The sequence below is a fragment of the Scyliorhinus canicula genome, chromosome 21 (genome assembly GCF_902713615.1).
Source record: "Scyliorhinus canicula chromosome 21, sScyCan1.1, whole genome shotgun sequence".
Classification (NCBI taxonomy): Eukaryota; Metazoa; Chordata; class Chondrichthyes; order Carcharhiniformes; family Scyliorhinidae; genus Scyliorhinus; species Scyliorhinus canicula.
Window position 1 is genome coordinate 37,069,173 of NC_052166.1, and position 13,082 is coordinate 37,082,254.

Sequence of the window (13,082 nt, forward strand, 5' to 3'; positions counted from 1 at the left end):
TCTCAATCTAGAGAAAATAAAATACACCATCAGAGGATCAGAGGGAGTTCTTCACCAACTTGTTTGCAGGACTTGTTTGTAACCAGCGCCAGTGAAGTAGGGAGGGAAGGGGAGGGACCCAGGACAGGCCACAAAGTAAGGCAGAGAAAGGGGGAGGATAAGAGCAGGAAGTGGGGGCGGGGGGGAGAGGTGAGGGCAGGAAGAAGGGGGAGAGGGCAGGAAGGGGTGCATGAGAAATAAAAGCACCAAAGGGAAAAACACAGGGCAGGGAGAAGAGGAGAGAGCAGCAAGGGACACTGAGCAACAAAAGAAAAAGCACATACAGCGAACGCGCCCCCCCCCCCCCCCCCCCCCCCCCCAGCATGACTAAATGAGGAGGCAACCAGGGTGGGAGGTAGGCCGCACGACAGTAATGGTCAACCTCCGGAGGCACCCAAACAGGGGGTACCCCCACCGTAACTATATAAAAGATCCCTCTCAGGGACCCCAGCCAGCTCTTCCAGCCCCACAAGACCGAGTTGGCATACAATGGACCACGGTCTGGCCCAACAAGAACATTTCTTTGTAAATTACCTTTATCTGTAACCTGCTCAAATACCTTAGCTAGCACACCCTGTATGTCAAGCTCCATGCATCGAGGAGATAACACCCTATGTAAAATAGCTAAAATAGTTGCGTAAATGTTTTGATTCTCTGGCCTCTCGGCTATATGTTTCTCGGTGGTGGGAGACGACACGCCATTCGCTGGCGGTAGGATTCCCTGTTCCCGCCACTGTCAATGGGGTTTCCTATTGAAACCGCCTCACACCTCCGGGAAACCCACGGGTGGGGGAGGGGGGGTATGCTACTGTCCCCAGTGAATGGCCGGAGAATTCTGGCTGATAAAGACTATTACCTGAGCTCAGATTACTCAGAATCCACACTTCTCAATTCAAATGCAGCCTGGACTTGAATTTTCCAATTTCTTGTTAGCGTCACTTGCACAGATACTCGGTGGTTTTATTCTGCACCCGTTTCCTGTTTAATAACTGGGCTGATTAGTGAAAATCAGAAACAAAACTCCCATCATTTGTGTTTTAATATGCTGGCCACAAACACATAGCTAAGGAGTTACTCCAATTGGGTCAAAGCTTGGTTGCCACAATTTAAAATATATTTTAGTATTATTTAGACAAAATGGTTACATTACCAAACCAATGAATAGTACACCATCAAGATATATGGATGAAGGCAATGAATCAAAAGACAATAGTGGGCTTCAGAGCAAGGAACAGGAAACAATATTTCATGGATCATTGAGGCCACAATGACATATTCCACCCTGAAACCCTGCCATAGTTGAATAATTACCCAGAGAATATGTTTAAATGTAGATATTTAACATATAGTTTGGCAATACAATTAAAAAAACACACGTATATATTTGAAGCACATGTATCGTAAAGAAACCTTTCTAGTGTAGGTTTGATGACCGTCTTTAGGTTTTGGGATTGTTTGATATAACAGCACCACTTTGTGACAGCATAGTGTTACTGCAAAATATTACAACTCCACTCTGGGTTTCAACAGGGCAGACTCACAAGATGTACAGAAATGCAGGAGTCCATTATAATCATCAAAGATCTTGGTGGCTGTCCCGGTTTAATGATCTGGTCCATACGATATTCTAAGACAGATGAATTCATTGAGCAGACTTCATTATTCAAAATCACAGAATAAATATGGCACTTTTATTGAGACACTTAATACCTGAACAACATTGGAGGTAATCATTTATATTTTCCTTACAACCCAGCCAGGAAATAGGTGGGGTATGGAACCTTGTTTATTTACAGAGTCAATATGGCTGGATATGACCATATGACACCCTAGTTATCTGGAAGGAGTACATTGTGGGTGGTATTCTCCCCCCCCCCCCCACGCCGGGTGGGAGAATCGCCGGGGCACTGCGCGAATTGCGCCACGCCGCCCCAGACCCCGAAACCAGCGCCGCGCGAATTGCGCTGGGCCACTTGGATGGGGGAGCGGCCGCTCCGACACGACAGGTTCCCGCTGGCGTCGTCCACCCCTGGTCGCTGCCGGCGGGAACTCTGCGGGAACGCTGGGGGGCAGCCTGTGAGGGGGGGAGGGGCCCCTTCACTGGGGGTGGGGGGCCTCCGATGGGGTCTGGCCCGCATTTGGGGCCATCCGATCGGCGGGCCGGCCTCTTCCCCCCCCCCCCCCGGGCCTACCTCCTTCCACGGCTTACCCCAGAACACCGGCGCCATGTTGGTGAGCGGCCGGCACGTGTAAGAAGTTCCCCGTGCATGCGCAGGACTGAGTTGCCCCAACTGCGCATGCGCGGGTTGGTGCTGCTGGAGTGGAGTGAACCACTCCAGCGCCTGTGGGGGCCAGAATAGGTTGTGCCCAGGACCTGTTCGTGCCATCGTGAAAGGCGACGGCATTCACGATGGCGTGGGCACTTAGTCCCGGGAGCAGAGAATACCACCCAGGAAGCATTTTAAAAAAGTTTGTGCATGGGATGTGGCCGTTGCTGGCTGGGCCAGTATTTATTGCTCATCTCTAATTGCCCTTGAACGGGGTGGCTTTGCTAAGCTATTTCAGAGTCAACCACATTCACATTGCTGCATGGAGGCCAGACCAGGTAAGGATGGCCGATTTCCTTCCCTAAGTGATATTCGTGAGCCAGATCAATTTTTGCAATAATCGGCAATGGTATCATTCGACTTTTAATTCCGGACTTTTAAAAAAATTGAACTGCTGTTTTGGGGATTTGAAACCATGTTCCCAGACCACTACACTAGGGCGGCAGATTATTAGTCAAGTGACAATAGCCATTGTACCCCACAATATTCTTGTTGGAACAATTGTTCTCAGTTACTTGGTCGCTATCCAAAGAATGACACCAATTTGGCAACTTTTGTTCAATATGAGACCTTTTTGCCATAAATACTTCAGGGAATCTCAGAATAATTCAGCATCAAATGAGACTATTTGGCCCATTGAATCTCTGCTGGCTTTTTGGAGAGCAAAATCGTTGGCTCCACCCTCCTGTCCTTTAACCGCTCCCCAGGTCATGTTTTGGGCCTGTTGTTGAAAATGCAGAAAAATGTGTCATTTGAAACATGGAAGTCTGGAAATATCTGGTCTGAGAGAAACATGAGAGGATACAGGGAAAGATCCCATGAAGGGTTAATAGCAGCTGCAAAGAGCAGGATTATAAAATGCAGATTCTTTCTCACAAGCAGGCTTAGCAAACACACAGGATTCTTGTATTAAGCTAAAAACAATGGTTCACACCTTCATTGAAAGTAACTATCTTAGGAAACATCTGGAAAAGGAAAGGATTAGGTTCAGTTGAATTTGGTGTCAATTCTAAGTGTGAAATTCTACTAACATCAAGTAAATTAAAGAAAATTGGAGACAACCTGTCTACGAGAAACATCATTTAAAGTCAAAATCAAAGGCAAAGTTATGAGCTGGGGACAATTGAAAAGTTAAACTATTGAAATGACAGGTATTAAAAGTTACACCTCTATTGAAACCAAAGCATATTTTGAATATCACAAAGGAACTTTGAACATCACAAAGGACAATGTAATCAGATCTGAGGGCTGAGGCCAAGCCCAAAGTGAATAATTAGTTGTATTAAAATGTTTAGATCAAAGATACTTTCTAAAATCAAAGTGAAATAAGTTAATTGACAATAAGGTAATAAAAACGTAATAATTGTTAGAAAGAGAATATAAACCCAGAGACCAGAAGCAGAGGGAAAGAACTCAGGAACGAGGAGAGAGGAGAGAAGCAGATTCAGCTCTCACAGCTTGGTCATGGGAAAGACAAGACAAGCAGCCGAGCTTAAACAGCTGTATATCTAAGGAAGACTAGAAGTTAAACAGGAGTCAGAGTCAGCTGAGAGATAGCTAGCAGAGCCAGCTCTTATAGCTCAGTATATGGGATCGACAAGACACAGCAACGGAGCCAACCAGCGAATACATCTCAAGAAGACCAGATTTTAAGGAAGATTGATTGTCAAGGTGGGACTGAAGGTCCCTTCAATCAACCAGAAGGATCCAGAAGCAAGATCTTTTTACCTTTCTGTAAAGAAAGTGTTTGCAGCTTTTAAAAGAAAAAATATAATAATAAAATAACTTAATTTAACCTGAAAAAGTGGTTATTCCTAAAGTCTACTTTACTTCCTTAGCAATGCAGGACCCAGGACATCGATGCTACTAAGTCGTAAGTAGATAAAATCTTCGGTGAAGGTATGGGTTATACCGGGGATAACTTGAAAATATAGTTTGACCTGAATAGCACCCACCGAAGCCTGCATCGGAGTCAGAGAGTGAGAATCCCTGTTCACCATTTAGAATGTCGGCCCTTTTTGGTATAGGGGGACTTCTAAGAATAATGGTGATGTTTCAAAAACAGGCCATACAACTTAGTTTCTTCTGATGTTGCTTTTCCGACACATTACTTATGTTTCTGCCCTGTTTGCATTACTTTTTTTTTTTTTTTTTATAAATTTAGATTACCCAATTATTTTTTCCAATTAAGGGGCAATTTTTAGCGTGGCCAATCCACCTAACCTGCACATTTTTGGGTTGTGGGGGTGAAACCCACGCAGACACGGGGAGAATGTGCAAACTCCACACGGACAGTGACCCAGAGCCGGAATCGAACCTGGGACCTCAGCGCCGTGAGGCGGTTGTGCTAACCACTAGGCCACCGTGCTGCCCTCTGTTTGCATTACTTTAGATCTTTTATTTTTTCCTTCGCAAAGTAATTAATGCACAATTTCTAAGCATTTCTCGAATGGCCGGATTAAAGCAGCACAATAATGTTCCTCCAGCCATCACGACATCTTGCAAAATAAGCTGCATGGCTAATTTTCTAGGGTAGTAATTTTCTCTTAAATTAAAAAAACTCCTTCTAAGGTGCACAGAAATGCAGAGGCATTTATTTTCGACTATCTTCAGAATTTCAGACGAAGGCTGAGGAGCGACCTGATAGAAGTTTATAAAATCATTAGGGTATAAATAGGGTGAAAAGTTGGAGGCTTTTTCCCAGGGTGGAAATAACAGTTATAAGGGGGCACAAGTTCAAGGTGAGAGGGGATAGGTACAGTGGAGATGTGCGAGGGAAGTATTTTACACAGAGGGTGGTGGTGGCCTGGAATGCACTGTCAAGTGAGGTGGTTGAGGCAGATACGTTAGGGACATTTAAGACTTATCTAGATAGACATATGAACAGATGGGGTACAGAAAGATACAGGCGGTTGGTCTAGATAGGACACGTGATCGGCGCAGGCTTGGAGGGCCGAAGGGCCTGTTCCTGTGCTGTACTATTTTTTGTTCTTTGCCTACTCAGTGGTTACAACAGCAACAAGCACCCAGGAAACTTGCCATACAGGACAGAGCAGTTCACTTGATTAGTGGACCTGCCATTGGACTTAATATTCATCCCCACAAGCACCAGTGACTTCGGGTTGCAATAGGCACTATTGATAGCCTGCACTGTGGCAACTGGCAAAACTTGCTTTGACAACAGCTCTCAGCGCGATAATCTCTATCCGCAGCAAGGAAAAGGGCAACAGGATCTTGCAAATAGTGTCACTGCTGATGGAGACACCATTCTGTCTTGGACATACATCTCCATTCCTTCATTGCTGCTGAATCAAAATTCTGGAACTGCCTATCAAGCACCCTCATGGGAAAACCATCAACGCAAAGGCTCCAGTTGTTTACAAAAAAAAAAGTACAGCAGCACCTTGGGATCATAAGGCTGAATTTCACTCTCCTTCCACCAATCTGTCCCCTCTGTCACAGCGGGTGGGAAAGGGGTCAGGCAGCCCGGAACTACTGACATTCCTAAATGGCCAACTAGTGTCCAGCTGAGGGCCTCATTCTGCCACCATTTTTATTTTATGTGCGTCAGAGAGAAGCGGAGGCAAGGCCACTGCAGGCTGAAATCAGGCAGGAATGGGGGTATCATCTTTGGGGGGGGGTCCCTGTGGCCGTTGGAGACACCCCCCAGTCCAAGATTTCAACCCTTTCCACCACCAGCCCTGACAAACTTTCCTACCTGGTTTCCTTCTTCCCTGCTTTTCTAGGATCCACCAACCAGGTCCGTCCAAAGACCCAAGCTTATCTTTAAGTCTTGGGTCCATTCATATTACTCTTGGAGACTGACTATATACCAACAGTCCCACCGCTCAATCCAGGTGGTGTTGTGGCTACTTATCGGTGACCGCTCTCTAGGGCGGGGACACCCCCGAGCTGGGTAGAATAATTAAGGTGTAATAGTAAGGTGTAATAAAGTGTGATATCGTTTCAGGGTAGGTGGATTTTGGGTGTGCAGGCTGACCCCCAACTTCGGTTGCGAGGGCAGGTAACTGGCGCCCCATAGGATCCATCCCTGCGAATCACTAAATAGTTACCGCTCCGAAGGAAGCCATTCAGCCCATTGTGTCTGTACTGGCTCTCTGTAGGAGTATCTCTGCAAGTCCTGCACCCCTCCTCTCTCCTCAGTAGGCCAGCTTTTTTTTTTCTCTTCAAATGCTTTATTCCTATTTGAAAGTCACAATTGAATCTGCCTCCACCACCCTCTCAGACATTGCACTGCAGATCCCAACCACTACTTCCTCTTTTACTATAACTTTGACAGTGTCTTTTTCATTGGCAAAGAACTAATTTAGTACCTTAGTCCTGCCCTCTCCCTCTTTTCATATGTACCTTTATATTATTTATATGCCTATGGAAGATTTACACATACCCATTTACAATAGCTCTCTTTGCCCGTATAAGTCTCACCTCCCCCAAAATTCAGCCCCCGTGTCCTAGGAAGTTAATGCCCTCCCTCCTGCTCCGTCTCTCTTGCCAAATAATCATCTGCTCCACTTTCCTATTTCTATAAACCCCTTGTGTGTGGAACCAGGAATAATCTGAAGATTACTACCTTTTGAGAGCCTGCCTCCCAGTCATTTTCCCAGCTCCCCAAAATCTCGCGCCGCTTTCTATCTGTGATAACTTGAGACCGCAAAGAGGGTGTTGTTTAACAGAAGGAACATCTTTATATAAATAAATAACAAAGTTTAACAATAACTAAGTCAGCAGAGCAGTAGTAACAGTGATAATTGTGAAAACAGGAGCTCTAGTAAAACAGGGTCTTGCTTATAGGTCACCTCTTGCAGACTTAAAAGGCCCACTCAAAGCCTGTACATGCTCAGAATCCTCAACAGGTACCAGTAAAACAATTACACAGGAGAAAGGCTTATCAGAATACTCTTTACTCAACATGACACCCTGTAACAGTAACTATGTTGTTCGTACCCATGTGGACTGTGGTAGTATGACTGAAGGTACTATGGTACCTGGGAGTGTGAGCTACCACTGGTGGAGAAGGCTCGCTGCTCATTGGCCCAAGTGTTGTTTTCTCATTGGTCAAGACGTAAGGTAGCTCCGCCCAATGAGGCGGGGTATAAGAACCCGTGTTTCCCAGCCGCCATCGTTCTTTCTGTACTCAAGCTGCTTCGGAAACATCTTGTAGATTAAAGCCTCCAATTTGGCCTACTCCTTAGTTTCTGTGGTTATTGATCGTGCGTCATAGACCACGCCCCCTGGCTTTTCACCCTCCCTCCTTCAGAGTACTCTGCAGCTGCTTAGCAATATCTTTGAACGTAACAGCAGGGAAGCAACATACCATCCTGGATCTTTGTCTGCAGCTCCCCTAATTATAAGATTGCCTATAGTTATTACTTTCCCAACCTTCCTTCTGTCCATTTCCCCAGTCACCCATACTGCTGTGGACTTGGACCTGGCTGCATTCCCCAGAGGAACCAGCATTCTCCAACACATTTTGAGAGTTGAAGCAAGTTGGACTCAGTGGACTCTTCCATTACCTGACTCGTCCTCCTTGGCTCTCTGACAGTCATCCATTCCCTCTCTGGCTGTGCTCTCTTTAACTGTAGGGTGATCACCTCCGGAAGTGTACTTTCCGCATAGCTCTCCGCCTCGCGCATGACCTCAATTGATACTCGAGCTCCAAAGCCGTGAGCTTAGGTGGTTGAAGCTGCCCTCACTTCATGCATGTGATTTCCCACATTGAGAAGGATGCACATTCCACAGGACTGATGCACCCTGCCATTTCCCAAGTCACTGGACTCACCAAACGTTAACAGAAGCAATTTAATAACTTATTTCAGAGTGATCTAAAATAAACTAGCCAGTTACTTACCAATCGGCACCTTCTCTTGTACGTTGCTCCTAGTCTCTCACGCTTCCTCTGTCCGCTCTGTTACTCTTCCCCTGAACTCCTTCGGGTCTGATTTCAATAGCGCCAGTCCCATCAGGTTTGCTAAAAGTAGAAATAAATTACTTTGTGCATATTCACCCTCACAGATTAATCGCTGCGATGTCAATGTAGAAGTAACTCTTTCAAAATTCTGAGTATCTCTGGTGTTTGCACTAGAGAACTCAACCTTCAGTGCACGGCACTGCCTGGTGCTTCTAACTCACCGCTGCTCCTTTTAGGGGCTGGTTTAGCACACTGGGCTAAATCGTTGCCTTTTGAAGCAGACCAAGGCAGGCCAGCAGCACGGTTCAATTCCCGTACCAGCCTCCCCGAACAGGCGCCGGAATGTGGTGACGAGGGGCTTTTCACAGTAACTTCATTGAAGCCTACTTGTGACAATAAGCGATTTTCATTTCATTTTCATAAAACTGGTTAGCCTTCTCTCGTGATGCTCGGCACTAAGTAATAGTGAATAAATACAGCCTTGCCATCATTCCCCTTAGCTTGACAATGTTCATAAAATCTAGGAAAGACTAGAAGAGCTTCCCAATAATGCAATCTCTAATTGTTAGCCATCTTAGTGCACTTCCTCTAGATGTCAATCATACGAACATTCATGCCACCACAAATTATCAAGTCATTTCCTATACTTATTCTTAGATTCCAAGTTACACCAACGTTGATGCAATGTTCTTGCAGTTACATGAGCACAGATGTATTGTGGCCATACATGCACACTGCCTGCTAAATTTCAGGTCTTGGTTCTGCAGCAAACCATCAAGAAGGAGGAAAGGACAAATAGGACTTGAAATGCTAGCCTCACAGCCTTTCAACTTGTGAAGATAAGCATAGAACATAGAACATAGAACAGTACAGCACAGAACAGGCCCTTCGGCCCTCGATGTTGTGCCGAGCAATGACCACCCTACTCAAACCCACGTATCCACCCTCTACCCGTAACCCAACAACCACCCCCCCTCCTTAACCTTACTTTTAGGACACTACGGGCAATTTAGCATGGCCAATCCACCTAACCCGCACATCTTTGGACTGTGGGAGGAAACCGGAGCACCCGGAGGAAACCCACGCACACACGGGGAGGACGTGCAAACTCCGCACAGACAGTGACCCAGCCGGGAACTGAACCTGGGACCCTGGAGCTGTGAAGCATTTATGCTAACCACCATGCTACCGTGCTGCCCCTAAATTTACTTCTTTTTTCATCTGGGTAGCAGATGGGTCTGCGCTTCCTCCTGTTACCAACCATACAAAATATTTCCTCATGCATGTGCAAATATTGACACAAAATTGTTTTTGAGTGAGTCACACCTGAATCAGGAGCAAAGCTTTGTTTTTGCTCATGTGATGAGTTGTGTGCTGGATTTGTACCACAGGCATCCGCCCATGAACTTGCACATTCCCTCCCTCACGCATGCCGACACGTCGGGCGGATTTTTCTAGCCCTAGGCACCGGCAAGATCCTCCTGTCCCACTGATGTGAATGGAAATTTTTGGTGGAGATTTTTGCGACCACAGCCACCAAGAAGAACAAGGTCAGCAGACACTTGAGAATGCCAACACTTGCAAGCTCTCCCTCCAAGTCACACACCATCTTGACTTGGAAGTAGTTTGCCGTTTCTTCACTGCCGCTGGTTCATCATTCTGGAACTCACTCTCTAACAGCACTGTGGGTGTATCTCCACTGGATGTACTGCAGCAGTTTAACAAGATCACCACTACCTTTTATGAAGTTACAAAGTGTTGCCTTGCCAGCTTTGCTCACCTCACATGAGTGGATAAGAAACATCAATTAATAATGGGAAACAATTTCAAGTCTATGTTACTCTAGGATGGATTGGCCGAGCGCAAAGTCACTGGTCAGGCCGGGAATGGTGAAGGAGCTGGGGGTGTTCATGGTCCAGATAGGGGGTTGGATCCGTGGAGGTTTACACATCCAGGAGAGAGGGAGTTATCCTATTTCTCCCAGGTGCGTCGTGTATATTCCCGTATAGATATTTTCGTGGTGTAGAAATTGTTGCTCCTAGGGATAATGGGGGTGAAATAGGCAGCGATCGTGGTCTCGGACCATCTGCCGCACTACATGGATGTAAGGCTCAGAATGGGCCAGGGACAGAGACCCTCATGGAAGATGGATTTGGCGCTGCTGGCGCAGAATAAGTGTTGTGGAAAGGTGATTTTAATGATAAAGGATTATGTGGAGTTCAACCAAAGCGGGGAAGTCTTGCCCTCCATGTTTTGGGAGGGGTTGAAGGCAATTGTGAAGGGGGAGGTGATATCTTACAAGATCCATAGAGATAAGATGGAGAGACAGAGGTTGGTAGGGACAATTTTGGAAGTGGACTTCTGGTACTCAGTGGCATCGAACAGGGAGCTATTGGCAGAGAGGAAGAGGTTGCAAGGGGAATTTGATTTGCTGATGATAGGTAAGGCGGTGGGCCAGCTCCGGCAATCGGGGGGGGAGTTCTGTATGAGTATGGGGAGAAGACTAACCGCCTGTTAGCGCACCAGTTGAGACAACAAGCGGCCATGCGGGATATGAGGGGGGGAGGGTGGGTGTAGCCGCAGGAGAAAATTAGGGAGGCATTGGAGGCCTTCTACAGGGGGCTGTACAGGTCTGAGCCCCAAGGGGAGCTGGAGGAGATGGGGCGCCTTTGGACGAGCTGGTGTTCTTGGAAGTACAGAGGGGGAAGCGACAGGAACTGGAGGTAACACTGGGACTTCAGGAGCTAATGGTGTCGATTGGCTTGATGCAGTTGGGTAAGGCACCTGGACTGGATGGTTTCACGGTAGATGTTTACAAACAGTTTTCGGCGGAGTTGACCCCACATCTTTTGGAGATGTTTAATGATTTGTTGACACGGGAGGAGAGCTGTCTGCCATGTTGGCTCAGACATCGGTTTCTTTAATCCCACAGAGGATAAGGACCCGGTGGAGTGTGGGCCATACAGGCCCATCTCTCTTTTAAACAGAGATGTGAAGGTTCTGGCTAGGGTTTAGCTAGGCGGCTGGAAGGGTGTGTGCCGGAGGTTGTCTCTGGGGATCAGACGGGTTTTGTTAATGGGCGGCAGCTGTCGAGCTACATTAGACGATTGTTGAATGTGGTTATGATTCCGTCGAAGGGTAAGGTGCCGGAGGATGTTGTGTTCATGGATGTGAAGAAGATGTTTGATAGGGTGGAATGGAAGTATCTGTTCGAGGTCCTGGTTAGGTTTGTGTTCGAGCCTATGTTTATTTTATGGGTGCTGTCATTGTATGCCGTCCCCATGGCTAGTGTAAGGACGAACCCAATGAGCTCAGGGAGTTATTGGCTATATTGGCACGAGGCAGAAGTGTCCACTGTCCCTGCTGCTGTTTGCGCTGGCTATCGAGCCTTTGGCCATTGTGCTCCAGGCATCGAGAGAGTGGTCGGGCATTGAAATGAGAAGCAGGGAGCATAGGGTTTCGCTGTATGTGGATGACTTGCTGCTGTATATTTTGAGTGGGTATATTATGGAATTTTGGTGCTTTTGAAATTGAATGTGGCAGAAAGGGAAATCTTTCCAGTGAATGCCCAGGGGACAGGAGAAGAGTGCAAATTTGAATGCCCTACCACTCAAGCTGGTCAAAAACAGGTTTAGCTATTTGGGTACTCAGGTGGCCCACAACTGGGCCATGATGCAGAAGTGGAAATTGGCTGGTTTGGTGGAGAGGGTAACAGGGGATTTGAGGAGGTGGGATGCCCTCCCGCTGTCATCGGCCAGGAGGGTACAGATGGTCACGGTGAACATCCTCTAAAGATATCTATTTGTTTCTCAGTCCCGCCCGAAATTCCTTCCAAAGACATTCTTCCGGAAAGTGGACAAATTATTTTCAGCATTTGCATGGGCAGGCAAGGCACAGTGGATTGGGAGGGGGTTTTTTTTGCAGCGGGGTCAGCGGGTAGGGAGGCTGGCACTCCCAAATCTGCTCTGCTACTACTGGGCAGTGAATGTGAGGGAGATCGGAACGGAGGCTTAGTGCGTGGGGGGGCCGGGTGCATTAAGGCCCTGGCCACAGCCCCCACCTGTTCTCCCCGGTTAAGTTCACTGTGTGCCCATCATCATCCCTAAAGGTTTGGATCCAGTTGAGGCGGCACTTTGGCGTGGGCGGGTAAGTTGGTTCCAGCCCCAATATGTGGGAATCACAGGTGCGCTCCGGTGGAGATGGACACCTATAAGCATTGGCAGGAGGAAAGGGTGGAGGGGGTTAAGGATCTGTTCATGGAAGGGAGGTTCGCAAGGTTGGAGGAGAGATACCAGTTGCGGAGGGGGGGAGTGAGTTCAGGTATATGCAGGTGCGGGACTTTGTGTGGAAGGAGCTACCTTTGTTCCCTCAACTGGCGGAGCATACCTAGCTGGACACGTGGTTAACATAGGATGAGCTGGGGATGGGAAGATTGTGGATATTTACGGGTGATTTGTGGATACAGAGAAGGTGCCAATTGAGGAGATAAAGCAGAAGTGGAAGGAGGAGCTGGGAGTGGAATTGGGATGGGGGTTCTGGAAGTGAAATTATGCACCAGGAGAATGCTATATCATCCTAGGATCAGCCTGGTGCAGTTCAAAGTGGTGCTTAGCATGCATATGACGCGGGCTCGTATGAGTGGGTTTCAGCGATATGGGATAAGTGTGAGAGATGTGGAGAGGGGGCCAGCAAATCATGCCCATATGTTTTGATCATGTCCGAGATTTGTCGAGGTTTTTGGAGCTTGATTTTTTGAGGTACTGTTGGAGATCGTGGGGGTGATGATT

At 47.1% G+C, this 13,082-nt stretch overlaps 1 protein-coding gene across 1 annotated transcript in view; it reads right to left on the bottom strand.

The window, feature by feature from the left end:
* Positions 1-1,362: 1,362 nt before the first annotated feature.
* Positions 1,363-13,082, bottom strand: part of LOC119955832 (cysteinyl leukotriene receptor 1) — a 60,427-nt gene continuing 48,707 nt past the window's right edge. The window contains exons 5-6 of the transcript XR_005458536.1: positions 8,236-8,355; positions 1,363-1,666 (exon numbers count right to left, since the gene is read on the bottom strand). The gene's annotated coding sequence lies outside the window, so the exon portion shown is untranslated. The remainder of the gene's footprint in view (positions 1,667-8,235; positions 8,356-13,082) is intronic.